The sequence below is a fragment of the Delphinapterus leucas genome, chromosome 15, assembly GCF_059928025.1.
Source record: "Delphinapterus leucas isolate spDelLeu-1000000601 "Yukka" chromosome 15, BTC_Dleu_Yukka2, whole genome shotgun sequence".
NCBI classification, from domain to species: domain Eukaryota; kingdom Metazoa; phylum Chordata; class Mammalia; order Artiodactyla; family Monodontidae; genus Delphinapterus; species Delphinapterus leucas.
This window is the reverse complement of record NC_143143.1, coordinates 50,368,146-50,382,103: the sequence shown is the minus strand read 5'-3', so window position 1 is coordinate 50,382,103 and position 13,958 is coordinate 50,368,146. Positions and strand designations below refer to the sequence as shown.

The 13,958-nt window shown below is 38.9% G+C and overlaps 1 pseudogene; it reads left to right on the top strand.

The window, feature by feature from the left end:
- LOC111165644 (thioredoxin-like protein 1 pseudogene) overlaps positions 1-11,877 on the top strand; it is a 43,089-nt pseudogene extending 31,212 nt beyond the window's left edge.
- The last annotated feature ends 2,081 nt before the right edge of the window (positions 11,878-13,958 follow it).

Here is a 13,958-nt window from a genome sequence, read left to right as displayed (position 1 = left end):
AAGCAAAGAAGGAAGCAATCACTTTCTACCTTTACCCCATAGAATAAGGTCACCTGACCCTCAATTCTGAAAGCCGGTGGACTCCACAGTTAAACTTGTCAGAGCCTTCCTGCTTCAAGGTCTTCACATTTCTTCTCAGCAGCTGATGGACCTAACCAGTCAGCTCAGTTTTACCCACATCTCAAGGGTTGATTTTTACCTATATAGGAAGAATTTACCCAGCTTTCATGGTATCAATTTTTCCTCAATGCTCTGCCTCTGAGCTGTACATAATCCTGTTTAAATAGCTAGATCATTTCCCTCCAAATAGAAATTCTTTCCAAATTTCTTTCCCCTATCAGGTGGCTCAACACAAACTAGGTAAGTACTATGACCAGTCACCCTGCTCCTTGTACCGCTCTGTTTTGGCCTGTCCCACTGGATCTCTTGCTTAGTCCCATGCTGTCTTCTCTGCCTGGAACCATCTTCCCATAGAGCCTTGCATGCCTCTTACTGCTCATTGGTCAGGGCCAGCTTAAATCTCAACTCCTTAAAAACCCTCCTGTGATTAATTTATCTAAAACATGACCTACCTCTGTCATTCTCTTCCACCTTACTCTGAAAGTGTATAATTTATTTATTTTTTTTATTTATTTTAATTAATTTTTTTTTATTAGTCATCCATTTTATACACATCAGTGTATACATGTCAATCCCAATCTCCCAATTCATCACACCACCATCCCCAACCCCCTGCCGCTTTTCCCTCTTGGTGTCCATTAGAGAACATTTATTCTCTACCTCTGTGTCTCAATTTCTGCCCTGCAAACCAGTTCATCTATACCATTTTTCTACGTCCCACATATATGTATTAATATACGATATTTGTTTTTCTCTTTCTGACTTACTTCACTTTGTATGGCAGTCTCTAGATCCATCCACATCTCTACAAATGACCCAATTTCGTTCCTTTTTATGGCTGAGTAATATTCCATTGTATATATGTACCACATCTTCTTTATCCATTCATCTGTCGATGGGCATTTAGGTTGCATCCATGACCTATTGTAAATAGTGCTGCAATGCACATTGGGGTGCCTGTGTCCTTTTGAATTATGGTTTTCTCTGGGTATATGCCCAGTAGTGGGATTGCTGAATCATATGGTAATTCTATTTTTAGTTTTTTAAGGAACCTCCATAGTGGCTGTATCAATTTACATTCCCACCAACAGTGCAAGAGAGTTCTCTTTTCTCCACACCCACTCCAGCATTTGCTGTTTGTAGATTTTCTGATGATTCCCATTCTAACTGGTGTGAGGTGATACCTCATTGTAGTTTTGATTTGCATTTCTCTAATAATTAGTGATGTTGAGCAGCTTTTCATGTGCTTCTTGACCATTTGTATGTCTTCTTTGGAGAAATGTCTATTTAGGTCTTCTGCCCATTTTTGGATTGGGTTGTTTGTTTTTGTAATATTGAGCTGCATGAGCTGTTTATATATTTTTGACATTAATCCTTTGTCCTCTGATTCGTTTGCAAATATTTTCTCCCATTCTGAGGGTTGTCTTTTCATCTTGTTTATGGTTTCCTTTGCTGTGCAAAAGCTTTTAAGTTTCATTAGGTCCCATTTGTTTATTTTTGTTTTTATTTCCATTACTCTAGGAGGTGGATCAAAAAAGATCTTGCTGTGATTTATGTCAAAGAATGCTCTTCCTATGTTTTGCTCTAAGAGTTTTATAGTGTCCTGTCTTACATTTAGGTCTCTAATCCATTTTGAGTTTATTTTTGTGTATGGTGTTATAGAGTGTTCTAATTTCATTCTTTTACATGTAGGTGTCCACTTTTCCCAACACTGCTTATTGAAGAGACTGTCTTTTCTCCATTGTATATCCTTGCCTCCTTTGTCATAGATTAGTTGACCATAGGTATGTGGTTTTATCTCTGGGCTTTCTATTTGTTCCATTGACCTATATTTCTGTTTTTGTGTCAGTACCATATCATCTTGAATACTGTAGCTTTGTAGTATAGTCTGAAGTCAGGGAGTTTGTTTCCTCCAGCTCCACTTTTTTCCCTCAAGACTGCTTTGGCTATTGGGGTCTTTTGTGTCTCCATACAAGATTTAAGATTTTTTGTTCTAGTTCTGTAAAAAATGCCATTGGTAATTTGATAGGGATTGCATTGAATCTGTATTGCTTTGAGTAGTATAGCCATTTTCACAATATTGATTCTTCCAATCCAAAAACATGGTATATTTCTCCATCTGTTGGTGTTATTTTTAATTTCTTTCATCAGTATCTTATAGTTTTCTGCGTACAGGTCTTTTGTCTCCCTGGTAGGTTTATTCCAAGGTATTTTATTCTTTTTGTTACAGTGGTAAATGGGAGTGTTTCCTTAATTTCTGTTTCAGATTTTTCATCATTAGTATATAGGAATGCAAGAGATTTCTGTGCATTAATTTTGTATCCTGCAACTTTACCAAATTCATTGATTTGCTCTAGTAGTTTTCTGGTGGCATCTTTAGGATTCTCTATGTATAGTATCATGTCATCTGCAAACAGTGACAGCTTTACTTCTTCTTTTCCTATTTGGATTCCTTTTTTTTCTTTTTCTTCTCTGATTGCCATGGCTAGGCCTTCCATAACTATGCTGAATAATAGTGGTGAGAGTGGATATCCTTGTCTTTTTCCTGATCTTAGAGAAAATGCTTTCAGTTTTTCACCATTGAGAATGATGTTTGCCGTGGGTTTGTCATATAAGCCCTTTATTATGTTGAGGTAGGTTCCCTCTATGCCCACTTTCTGGATAGTTTTTATCATAAATGGGTGTTGAATTTTGTCAAAAGCTTTTTCTGCACCTATTGAGATGACCATATGGATTTTATGTTTCAATTTCTTAATATGGTGCATCACATTGATTGATTTGCATATACTGAAGATTCCTTGCATCCCTGGGATAAATCCCACTTGATCATGATCATGGTGTATGATCCTTTTAATGTGTTGTTGGATTCTGTTTGCTAGTGTTTTGTTGAGGATTTTTGCATCTGTATTCATCATTGATATTGGTCTTTAATTTTCTTTTTTTGTAGTATCTTTGTCTGGTTTGGGTATCAGGGTGATGGTGGCTTCATAGAATGAGTTTGGGAGTGTTCCTTCCTCTTCAATTTTTTGGAAGAGTTTGAGAAGGGTGGGTGTTAGCTCTTCTCTAAACGTTTGATAGAATTCACCTGTGAAGCCATCTGGTCCTGGACTTTTGTTTGTTGGAAGATTTTTCATCACAGTTTCAATTTCATTACTTGTGATTGGTCTGTTCATATTTTCTATTTCTTCCTGGTTCAGTCTTGGAAGGTTATACTTTTCTAAGAATTTGTCCGTTTCTTCCAGGTTGTCCATTTTATTGGCATAGAGTTGCTTGTAGTAGTCCCTTAGGATGCTTTTTATTTCTGTGGTGTCTGTCATAACTTCTCCTTTTTCATTTCTAATTTTATTGATTTTAGTCCTCCCCCTCTTTTTCTTGATGAGTCTGGCTAATGGTTTATCAATTTTGTTTATCTTCTCAAAGAAACCACTTTTAGTTTTATTGATCTTTGCTATTGTTCTCTTTGTTTGTATTTCATTTATTTCTGCTCTGATCTTTATGATTTCTTTCCTTCTGCTAACTTTGGGTTTTGTTTGTTCTTCTTTCTCTAGTTCCCTTAGGTGCAAGGTTAGATTGTTTATTTGAGATTTTTCTTGTTTCTTGAGGTAGGCTTTTATAGCTATAAACTTCCCTCTTAGAACTGCTTTTGCTGCATCCCATAGGTTTTTGATCATCGTGTTTTCATTGTCATTTGTCTCTAGGTATTTTTTGATTTCCTCTTTGATGTCTTCAGTGATCTCTTGATTATTTAGTAACGTATTGTTTAGCTTCCATGTGTTTGTGTTTTTTAAGGTTTTTTTCCCTGTATTCATTTCTAATCTCATAACATTGTGGTCAGAAAAGATGTTTGATATGATTTCAATTTTCTTAAATTTACTGAGGCTTGATTTGTGACCCAGTATGTGATCTATCCTGAAGAATGTTCCATGCACACTTCAGAAGAAAGTGTAATCTGCTGTTTTTGGATGGAATATCCTGTAAATATCAATTAAATCTATCTGATCTATTCTGTCATTTAAAGCTTGTGCTTCCTTATTAATTTTCTGTTTGGTGTATGTGTCCATTGGTGTAAGTGAGGTGTTAAAGTTCCCCACTATTATTGTGTTACTGTCAATTTTCTCTTTTATAACTGTTAGCAGTTACCTTATGTATTGGGGTGCTCCCATGTTGGGTGCATATACATTTATAATTGTTAACTCTTCTTTTTGGATTGATCCCTTCGTAATTATGCAGTGTTCTTCCTTGTCTCTTGTAACATTCTATATTTTAAAGTCTATTTTATCTGATATGAATATTGCTACTCCATCTTTCTTTTGATTTCCATTTGCATGGAATATCTTTTTCCATCCCCTTACTTTCAATCTGTATGTGTCCCCAGGTCTGAAGTGGATCTCTTGTAGACAGCATTTATATGGGTCTTCTTTTTATATCCATTCAGCAAGCCTGTGTCTTTTGGTTGGAGCATTTAATCCATTTACGTTTAAGGTAATTATTGATATGTATGTTCCTATGAACATTTTCTTAATTGTTTTGGGTTTGTTTTTGTAGGTCCTTGTGTTTCCCACTTAGAGAAGTTTCTTTAGCATTTGTTGTAGAGCTGGTTTGGTGGTACTGAATTCTCATAGCTTTTGCTTGTCTGTAAAGCTTTTGATTCCTCCATCGAATCTGAATGATATCCTTATCATGTAGAGTAATCTTGGTGTAGTTTCTTCCCTTTCATCATTTTAAGTATGTCATGCCACTCCCTTCTGGCTTGTAGAGTTTCTGCTGAGAAATCAGCTGTTAACCTTATGGGAGTTCCCTTGTATGTTATTTGTTGTTTTCCCCTTGCTTCTTTCAATAATTTTTCTTTGTCTTTAATTTTTGCCAATTTGATTACTATGTGTCTTGGCATGTTTCTCCTTCTGTTTATCCTATATGGACTCTCTGCACTTCCTGGACTTGGGTGGTTATTTCCTTTCCCATGTTAGGAAAGTTTTAGACTATAATCTCTTCAAATATTTTCTTGGGTCCTTTCTCTCTCTCTTCTCCTTCTGGGACCCCTATAATGTGAATGTTGTTGCATTTAATGTTGTCCCAGAGGTCTCTTAGGCTGTCTTCATTTCTTTTCATTCTTTATTCTTTATTCTGTTCTGTAGCAGTGAATTCCACCATTCTGTCTTCCAGGTCACTTATCCGTTCTTCTGCCTCAGTTATTCCGCTATTGATTCCTTCTAGTGTAGTTTTCATGTCAGTTATTGTATTGTTCATCTCTATTTCCTTTTTCTTCATTCTTCTATGTCTTTGTTAAACATTTCTTGCATCTTCTTGATCTTTGCCTCCATTCTTTTTCCGAGGTCCTGGATCATCTTCACTATCATTATAGATTTTTTTTTTTTTTTTTGCACTCATTGCTGTTGGTATCCCCAGCCAGAACACAAAATTCACAACAGGAGTCACTCTGTCTTGTTTGCCATGATAACCCTAGGACCTCTGGGAACTTAATAAATATTTGTTGATTGAATGGGTTCCATACTCCACCTGCCCATTGATTTTTTTTCACCAGCAACAGCATCATGGCCTTTTCCCTTCAGCATTAGCCACAAGTTAATAAATCCAGCTCTGTTCCCCAAAACAAAATTTTGTGTTGATAGGGAATGACATGCATGCACTTTGAACCAATATTTGTGATTTTCTATCTTGGAGAAAGTTAACTAATAGCTCAGCCTTACAGAATACATTTTCTATTATATCAGCTACATCTGGGGTTCTCCATACTTTTCCTAGAAAATATGTATAGGACTGGGGAAAGAAGAGGAACATCATTCAACTACAAAGCTTAGAAAACTCTTTTCATCTCCCTCTTGGCTCTACAGTAGTTATGATTAATGTATAGAATTCCCCCCTCCCATGGCTGCTCTTCTAGGAAGACATGGTACCAAACTGTAAGTTTCATACATCAAAATTATGACTGGCTTATTCATTTCTGTAAAAACAAGTATGTAGAACAGTCCCTGGCATGTGGTTGGTGCTCAGAAAATGCAAATTGAATACCTATTGAATGGCCAGATTTATAAACATTTGCCTGTTAACTGGACAGAGTCTTGGCCCTTGAGAAGAAAGGAGTTGGCCATAGCATCCCAGAGTTAGCACTGCCAGAGTCACTAGGAAGAGAATGGATTTTGCAGACCTGAATGTTAGCACATTAAGGAGCAGAAGGCTGGAGATCATCTTTGCTTTGGTTTAATAATTTTATCTAGACCTCTTTATTCAGTAGAACTTAGCTCCCAGTAAGAGGTCAATTCTATAATGAGAAGTTTTGTTCTTCCTTTATTTTTGAGACATTTAAGGTCCAATAAAAGGGGTTAGGACTGACTTGGTGTCAGAAATTAAAAGGAAGACAAAACATTTGCATGTTTTGACAATAGCTTCACACTTACACCTGTGCAATCTTTTCTTAAACACTCTTGCAATTCACTGAGAATCAGGATTCCATAATCCAGCCTGAAATGGTTTCCTCTGGAGGCTCATGTATATGCATTCCTTTCTTGCTTTCTCCCTGACTTCTGATTTTGCTTACATGCTTGGTAATCACCCCAAGGACGAGGAGGACACAGAGAGCAGAGTGTTGAGCATTGATTCAGTCAGCAGTTTGTATATTTTCCTTCTTATCCTGGATGTGAAGCCCCATTCTAAAATTTGCAATTAAAACCAGAGCCTACCTTAAAGATAACATTATATTTCCCCCCCAATGGTCAAACTCTGCATAATAACATCAAATTGTATTCACTGTCTCTCCAGAGTGGCTCACTGCTTTTAATCAGTAAGTAGAAAAGAGAATGTTGTTCTTGGTTCTAGCTGTATTCCATTGCAAAAGCTCAAACTGCACTAAGGTGGAGATTGCAGTATTTCTGCAAGGGTTAGAAGGGATCCCAACTATCCAAAATAGGTCAATATGCCCAGACCGCTGCATTTAATGTGGTGTCTAAGCCTCTTTTCTGGCTCACAGTTGTTTAAGAAGCCATTTTTCTTGGTATGTCCTGATAATCCCACCTCATTTCTGCCAAGGGCAGGACTGAATTAGAACAGCATGACCAAGGATAACCTCTAAAACATGATTTTATGTTGACCCCCTGCCATCCCCAGGAGATATGATGGTTTAAGAGGGCTATGCGTCCTTTGACACTCTCCCACTAAGGGGTAGGGTCTGTGTTCCCACCCCTTGAAATCAGGTGGGTTTGTCATTGCCTCAACCTAAGGAGTGCAACAGAAGTAACGCTGAGGCTGCCATGTGCCGAAGGTACCAGGTGGAGAGACCACTGAGAGAGAAGAGAGATGGCCAATGAGCCCCAGCTGTTCCAGCCCCAGCCATTCCATCTTCCCAGGTCACGGAATGCCATGCATGTGAACGTAGAAAACTTCAAGATGACTCTAGCTCTAGTTGCTTTCTGACTGTAACCACTGAGAGCTGGGAGCCAGATGTGCCCAGAGGAGCCTGGCTGACCCCAGAACCATGAGAGACACTAATAAATTATTATTGTCTTAAGACCCTATGTTTTGAGGTTGTTGGTTACATTGCAGTAAATACCTAGAAGAGGAGGCATCACTCATAATGTGATGTAGAACTGAACCCAGATGATTCTCCTGCCCCCACTAGATACAAGGCTGTGGTAGGCAGCACGGATGTGGGCACACAGAGACAAAGCAATGCCACACGGGACGTTGGAGCTGGTAGCTGTCTGCAGGCTATGATTTGAGAGAGAATCAATGGAACCTCCCCAAGGGCACTACTCTGGCCCCTGACCGTAGTAACTGCTTCGATAGGATTTGCATCCTAGCAAACGCGCAGAATGCTAGAGATCCCCACGTACAAGGAGTTTCAAACTAGAAGCACTTGGGGTTTCGAGAAGGGACTGTCAAGGAGGTAGGGTGCAGAGCAAGCCTAGTGGGAACAACCTTTTCCTTTCCTCTGTTCTCAGGGTCAGGGCTTCTTTCCAGCCTCAGGGGTGGGACATGTGACTCCAGTGACCAATCAGTGCAACACATTCCTCTGGCCATTATGATTGCTGTAGGCTTGGACATGAGGTCTAGGCCAGCCAATCAAAGTGAATGTCAGGACCTTCACAGGGAATTCTGGGGAAAAGATGTTTACTCTTCTTCACTAGTTTGGACATTAAAAGGATGTTACTCTGAGAGCTTCCAGTGGTCATCCTGTGATGAGGAGGCAAGGATCCTGGGAATGGAGTAGAAAGAGGGAAAGCAGAGGAGAGAGGAGGCAGACAAACTGATCTTGATATCTTTGTTTGTACCTCTGTATCCAGCTATCCTTGAAGCTGGACCTTCCTAGGTTATTTTGTAATTTGAGCCCATAAATTTATTTTGCTTGTTGACTTAAGCAACTAGAATCAAAAGAATATCAATGAATACATATATGCTTAGCTTCTTTAGAAGTTTATGTCTAGGAAAAGTTATTTCTGCTGCTAAAAATGTGTTTAGAAACAGCTGATATTAGTCCATTTGATTTAGTCCTTTTTGTTTTGCAAAAGGAAAGGAATAAAGTCAAATTAGTACCCTGGTCACCTGACATAATCCCACGTAATAATAATGATGATAAAGATGATGATGATGATACTAACATTCAGTGAGCCCTAATCCTGGGCAAGACAATGTTCTAAATGCTATGGATATATTAGCTCATTTAATCATCTCAATAATATTATAGGATACTCCATGATTATGCCCATATACAAATAATGGAATTGAAACACAGAGAAGGTAAGTAACATTCCTCAGATCACACAGCAGTAGTGGTGAAGCTCGGATTGAACCCAGCTCACTCTCTTAGCTGTACCCTGGTGCTGTCTCTGACAAGGTAAAGTGATTTTTGAACAACCCCTTGGCTCTGGGCCCTTTGTCTTTTCACAGTGCCTCCATTCTTAAAGCATGGAACCCAGAAGGCCCATGTTAAATATAAGTGGGAGAGTTTCCATCACTGTGGATTTGCCTCCATCATCTCTTCTTATTCCAGCAACAAAGTACCTGTCTTACCCATGTCAGCTTGGGTCTGACACATTTCCCAGAGGTGAGAAAATGCAGAGATCAAAGAGAAAATTTTTAACGTAAGTTGTCAGCTTGTTTCTGCTGCCAAAAATTCTCATGTTTAAAAGTATGGCACAATACTTTATTCTTCAATTTAAAAAAATTAAATTGTAGCTGACTCTCAGTCCTCTTTTCACTTGGGTTGAGGAAGATTCAGTCTCAGTGAGTATGAAGAGTCTTTGCTCCCACCCCCTCAGTTCCCAGAAGGGTCCAGGAAGTTGTGTGCAGCATAGAATTTGGGGGGCTCCTCCCCATGGTGGTTGGACCCTGTATGCTCCTTGTTCAGATGTGCATAGTCCTTGGAGGGAAGGTGGCTCTGACAGACACCTCATTGTCTGTTACTCTTGGGTGCAGGGTACTTTGTGAGACTGGTTTCCCAGAGGCTGGGGCCAAGCTTCCCTCATGGGCCTCACATCCATTTAATTCTAAGGAGATGCTAGGGTGCCAGATCGGAAGCCACCATCCCTTTCTTTGTCTCCGCTAATCTTCACCTCTCTGCTTTTACTATTTCTACCTTCCTTTGGATGAAGAACACAAGCACCCCCACTGCCCCCACTCCGTTCTTTGTAGCACTTTTCACATTGCATGGGTTTCAGCCTAAATTAAAATGGGCTTTTTAAAGAATTGTAGAGCTTTTAACCATTCAAGCATCATTTATTTTACTTTTCCCTTAAATACATTTTGAAAAATCTCTTAGAAGTCCAGTCAGTTTAGGGGTTAGTTAGTGTATATTTTAATTGACCATTCAATTTCAAATAAATATGGAGGAAATTATAACCCTCTTCAACAGCTCAACGACAATTTAAGGAGAATGAGAACCTGATTGAAATGATTAGGAACTTAGAAACCAGACTCAGATGTGGTCAGACGTGGTCAAAGAAAACAAGCCCAGGAATTTTTAAATCCTGTCTTATTTTGCTTTTAAGAAAAATGTTAAAACCACAAAATTAAAAGAGATATTGCCCTAAATTTGAAATGATTTAATAAACAGATTGGATGCAATTATTATAGTTGGCATTGAGAAATATTGATAACTAAAATTTTATCTTTTGAAAAATAAAAATGATCGTTCTCACCTAGCCTGTAGGCTAGAAGCTGGGAAAGAAAACATTTCAATAGCCTGTCCTCTGTTACATATGTTGATCAACCCATGTAATCAAATTCCTGATCAGATGGGCCATCTGCAGACACCCCAAGAAGGAGAGTTTTCTATCAGCCCCATTCTATTTACTCCCTTTTTGGATTTGTGGACTTTACTGAATTTTGTGGTAGGTGAATAATAGCCTAATAAAACTATCCCAAAAACTATTCCAAAAATTAATATATATATATATTTATATATATACATATATATACACACTATATATGTATATATATATAAATAATGTTATAAAATATATATAAAAAACTATATATAATTTTAAATGTATAACACATTATAATCAATATAGTGTGTATTATATATCTCATACGTATAATGTGTTGTTAGTTGTATCTTACATTATATATTGTATAAATGCATCTATGATTACATCATATAAAATTATAGGCCTTCTCTTCCCTCATCTTTCCTCTCCCCCTCCCATCCCGCCCCCTCTACTGCTCTGCTCTCTGGCCTGACTCGGCACTGGGGGACCCTGGAGAAGACGCCAGGGTCGCCACCTCCTTTGTCCAGGCCTAGGTCTTCCTGAGCCTCCCCCCTTCCTCTCCAGGGCCTTCTTCTCCTTCAGTTTTGAAGCCAGTGGTGTTGTGGCCGCCCTGCCAGGCTCTCTGAGAGTGGTGGGTGTGAAACGGGTCAGGAGTGATCCGGATTTCCAGACTCACCATGGTCAAATTCACCATGCGAGGGTGTGGACCGTGTTTAAGGATTGCCCCAGCATTCAGCTCTATGTGTAATAAGTATACACAAGCAGTTTCCTTGGAAGTAGGTGTACATCAGTGTCAGGGAACAGCTGCCACCAACAATATGTCAGCAATACCTACATTTTTGTTTTTTTGAAACAAAGTGAGAGTTGATCAGTATCAAGGAGCAGATGCTGTGGGACTAGAAGAAAAAACCAAGCAGCACTTAGAAAACAGCCCTGGAAGCAATGAGGACACAGATATTCCAAAAGGATATATGGATTTTATGCTTTTTTATTAATAAATCTGGCTGTGAATGTCTTAATGAAAGCGAGGAGCATGGATTTGACAACTGTTTATGAAAAGACATGACCTTCTTGGAATCTGATTGGGATGGACAGCTGCTTATTACTGTAGTCTTCAGTCAGCCTGTTAAGCTTTATTCAATGAAATTTCAAGGTCCAGATAATGGTCAGGGTCCGAAATACGTAAAACTTTCTATCAATTTACCCCTATCTATGGATTTTGAAGAGGCAGAAAGAAGTGAACCAATTCCAGCTCTGGAACTATCAGAGGATGATATTAAAGAAGATGGTATTGTCCCACTTCATATGTTACGTTTCAGAATGTTAACAGCATAACTATATTTATTCAGTCCAATCAAGTGAAGAAGAAACAACTAGAATTTCATATTTTACTTTTATTGGAACTCCAGTCCAGGCAGCAAACATGAATGATTTCAAATGAGTAGTTTGCAAAAAAGGAGAAAGCCACTAAGGTACAAAAGACACTGGAAGACCATATTGCAATCAGATCTACAGCTCTTGGATAATTGCTTGATTCTCGCCAGAGACCTTCTTTTTTTTTTAATTTAATTAAAAAAATATGGGGCTTCCCTGGTAGCGCAGTGATTGAGAGTCTGCCTGCTAATGCAGGGGACGTGGGTTCGTGCCCCGGTCCGGGAAGATCCCACATGCCGCGGAGCGGCTGGGCCCGTGAGCCATGGCCGCTGAGCCTGTGCGTCTGGAGCCCGTGCTCCGCAATGGTGAGAGACCACAGCAGTGAGAGGCCTGCGTACCGCAAAAAAAAAAAAAAAATATGTAATTGATTTACAATGTTGTGTTAATTTCAGGTATACAGCACAGTGAATCAGTTATACGTATATATATACACTCTTTTAGATTATTTTCCCATATAGGCCATTACAAAGTATTGAGTAGAGTTCCCTGTGCTATACAGTAGATCCTTATTCATTATTTATTTTATATATAGTAGTGTGTATAAGACTTCCAATATTTCATTCATTGCCATTACCAATAAATCATTGCCTTTGTTCAGATGGTAAAAAAAAATATTATAACAAATAATTGGGCAAGTTATAAAGTTGACCCTTGTACAAGCAAGGTTAGGGGCACTGACCCTCTGTGCAGTTGAAAATCCAAGTATAACTTATAGTCAGCCCTCTATATGCACATTTCTTCTGTATTCGCAGTTCTGTATCTGTGAATTCAACCAACCTCGGATCTCTTTTTTTTTTTTTTTTTTTTTTTTGGCCACACGGCTTGCAGGATCTTAATTCCGTGACCAGGGATTGATCCCAGCCCTCAGCAGTGAAAGTGCAGAGTCCTAACCACTGGATCGCCAGAGAATTCCCAACCTTGGATCTTGTAATACTGTAATATTATTCAGTGAAAACAAAATCCAAGTTTAAGTGTACCCACACAGTTAAAATCCGTGTTGTTCAAGGGTCACTTGTAATTGTTAATGAGCCCTTTACCTCCCCTGCTCTGGTTTCAAAGCTGAAGACACCTAAATTCTTTTGACCCCCACAAAACTTCCTCCTTTCATAAATACGCCACCCCGACTTTCTCCACAGGCCTGACAGTAAAACAAACAAACAAAAAAAACACAAAACAAAACAAAAAAACTTTCCCTGAGACTAGTCCATCCCTGTGTCAGGTTGTTTTTGATTTGTTTTGTTTTGTTCAGTACATCATGAGGTCAAGAGCCCTAAAGTCAGCCTGCTGAGCCTCTAATCCTGGCTTCACCCCTTTAACAGCTGTGATTGAGTTCAAGTCAGCTCCCTCTCTTTGCCCAGATCACCCACCTGAAAAGTGGAGGAGTAATTGAATTCATCACCCAAGGGCATCAGGAGGACTAAATGACTTCTAAGAATTCAGGATTCAGTCATTAAAACAGTGACTTATGCTCAATAAATGATAGTAGTAGTAGTAATATTATAGTTATCCTCCTGTTGTATGGATTCTCAAAAACATCTTAAATTTTAAACTACTTAGGCCTTATAATTGGAGCAGAGTCAGCCTCATCCCTATTTGGGGAAACAAGGGAACGTGACAAGCAAAGGCTTCATGGTCACAACCTGGGAACAGGGCCAGAAAACCCATATTTAGGGCATCCCTTTTTGCTGCCCTGTAAATGGCCTTTATTTGCTTTTCCTATCTAGTCTCTAGATTAATTGCGAATTTAGATGGAGGAACTTGAAGTTTGCCCATAAATTTTCTGTGTTTAAAGAGAAGATTTTTATCCCTGAATATTCTGCGTGAGCACGAGTCAAGGAGAGTGACTCAGGCTATCTTCTCAGAGGTGGCCAGTCATAAATCAGCTTATACAGAAAATTAATCTCTCCTGGCTTCTTTGGGAAGTTAGTAATTATTAGTAGACAGTGAGAGAGAGTCCTCAAAAGAGGCATATGTGACAATGTCACCTAAGTATCTTCCAAACTTATTGATATTGGAGAAAAGATTTTCCCTCAAGTAAGCTTTGGGGGGATGGGGCGGGGAGCTCTTAGCAAGCAGATGCAGCCAAAGGAAGTCCTTGGGGCCTGAAACTCAATACAAATGTGAGTTGACTCCCAAGAAATACCCTGGTATCTTCAGGGGAAGATAAGATTTCAAACACCT